The sequence below is a fragment of the Bidens hawaiensis genome, unplaced genomic scaffold, assembly GCF_021521415.1.
Source record: "Bidens hawaiensis isolate Kalapana, Puna unplaced genomic scaffold, B.hawaiensis_p1.1 tig00051519_1, whole genome shotgun sequence".
Classification (NCBI taxonomy): domain Eukaryota; kingdom Viridiplantae; phylum Streptophyta; class Magnoliopsida; order Asterales; family Asteraceae; genus Bidens; species Bidens hawaiensis.
This window is the reverse complement of record NW_027499249.1, coordinates 73,139-75,699: the sequence shown is the minus strand read 5'-3', so window position 1 is coordinate 75,699 and position 2,561 is coordinate 73,139. Positions and strand designations below refer to the sequence as shown.

Sequence of the window (2,561 nt, the reverse complement as noted above, 5' to 3'; positions counted from 1 at the left end):
TAGATGAGAAAAATGGAGCATGTTTAATTTTGTTAATTTTCCGCTATAAGCAATTGTATGCTTTGTTGATCTTATTTATTTTCTTTTATATTGTTTGGATTGCTTGCCTCTTGTAAGTGGTTTCTCTTTTCGTTTTAATAATATTGGCCTTTCAAAAAAAAAACCCTAATTGTGTCGCAAATATCCAAGCTGATCCATTGCCAGTGATGGTTTACAAGAGGATGAAATGCAATAGTTCGTCGTTAATATCTTTGTCACTCTGTAGTCAATGTAACCAACTAACCAAGTAGAAAAATATATTATTTTCTGAATAACCAACTATTTTAAATTTCACATATATGTACATGTATGATTGCATGTGAATATGTTTAACGCATGTGTACCTGTATATCTTAGCAAATGCATAAATAAATTCAGTTAAATTGGAAAAGTTTAAGCAGGATTAACATGACTCTCCAAAGAACATGAATTGCTACAAATAGAAATTTAGATTAATTTCTCACCACTGCCCAAACTTTAACAATCAAAGACACGGTTAGCAACCGATCGAAGATCATCATTAATTAATGTACATCAGCTGATGAGATCTAAATCATGTTCTTTATAAAATCCCGAACCCACATATCCTAAGAGTGAAACTTTATGAGGTTTCTAGATCAAATGCAAGAGATATAGTAGTAGTTTGCAAACCACAAATACATTAAACATATCAATCACCAAATGTCCAAATCAAACACCTGCTAAATTCAAACCTTATTATTAATTTTCTCTAAATATGCATAGGCGCATGGAGTACAACCATGATAAATTAAGCAGATTATTGCATATCATATTCAGTACGTTGTAAGCGTATGGAGTCCCCCTTTTGTTATTCCTCTACCTATGACGGCCAGCATGTGGCCAGCATTTCCAGCAGCCACCACTGGTACTAGTAGTAGAGTATCCTAGCTTTTCGGTTTTAACATCCGCATCGCCTGCGAAGACCCAACACAAGAAATTATACAAGTGTTAAATATTGTGGTCACTAATTAATAAGATCCTATGGCATATGATGCCCTGTACCTTTGGCCTCGTGACTTTGGGTATGGGTGGTAGGCTGGCGATGAGTTCTTGCAGCAGAAGATATTAGGATAAGTGCAAAGAGAACAGCCAACAAGAAATTAGCAAGCTCTTTGCACTTCATTTCCTCCAACTGTGTGTTCAGATATTTCTGGTGCCGCTTACCTAATTTATAAAGCGACGTGGAAGACAAAATGTATGACTTTTTACTTGAAAGCAATATTAATATTTTCAATATTGGACCAGTGCCGCTGTCATAATCTCCTTTGTATACTTAATTCAATGGTTTTGACAATTAACCATAAGAATATATGTATGGTAATAGTCTAATGACTGTTTCAAACATTAACTAAAACCAAGTTAATAAAAGCATAAAATTAAGAATAATAACATATACTACAAAATGAGCTTGGAAAAAGTTTTAAATCTTAACCGAAAGCCAACCCAAATCTCTTACGAGTTTTTCGGGTTGGGTTAATCGGGTTTCGAGTATCTTAGAAAACACACACACACACACACACACACATAAAAACAAAACAAATTTAAAAACTACAATGTTAAAATTAAAACAAAATATTCTTCTTTGCTTCAAATAACAAACCAACATAACTTCATAAAACAATTCAAAAGAAGAGTAAAACTAACTCGAACCATAATTATATTCAATTGGGCGTGATTTGGTTGTTCGGTTTCGGATGCTATTAGTAATAAATGAAAAACATAAATTAATAATAAACAATCGATCCATAATAGTAAGAATGACAACAATTGATATTCTGATAACTTTAGTGGCAAAGATGATGATATACAATGGATGATGATAGATGCTTTGATGATGATATACAATGGATGATGATAGATACAAGGGAGACGAAGGCAATCCAAAGTCAACTTCTGTTGAGATTTGATCGAGTTTGACTTTGTGATTCCAAGTGGTTCAAGCAATGCCGGGTTCACTAGTTTTGCGCTGCTCAAGCATAACTCGCAGGATTGTCAGCCCATACGGTTCATTAGATGCTAACTAAGTTGGAGAAGAGGGCGGTCTGGTTTTCAAAATCAAGAATTTTGTTATTGATTAGAATTCGAATACGAATAATGTGTTAAAACTAATATTTATAAAAGGATAATAAAATCGAGGGTTAAGTTACCATACACGGTCTCTTAAATCCAGAAATGGTATCGTAAAATATAACACAATGACGAGCAAAATATAAAGTAATGCTGAATAATATAACAAAATGTCTAGAAAAAATACACAATGACGAGGAAAAAATACACACATGACAAATATAAACAAGAAACACAATAATAAATAAAAAGATATAATGATCTGAACAAAAATTCTAAAATCTACAAGCTGGAAATCAAAAAGTAAAAACCTAAAATCTTATATTGTAGAGTTCGACGAGACGATTCCAATGCCGCTGGTTTGAGTTTAATTAGAGTTTGTTTAATACCCTTTCTACGACTTCCTATATTAAGAAGATTACAAAATATAATAA

The 2,561-nt window shown here is 32.7% G+C and overlaps 1 long non-coding RNA gene across 1 annotated transcript; it reads right to left on the bottom strand.

Annotated features, from left to right (window-relative positions):
* Window positions 1-741: 741 nt before the first annotated feature.
* Window positions 742-1,164, bottom strand: LOC143599118 (uncharacterized). Its single transcript, XR_013147240.1, has 2 exons — window positions 1,063-1,164; window positions 742-974 (listed from the first exon to the last, which is right to left on the bottom strand). It is a non-coding gene; the product is annotated as an uncharacterized LOC143599118 (long non-coding RNA).
* Between the last annotated feature and the right edge of the window lie 1,397 nt (window positions 1,165-2,561).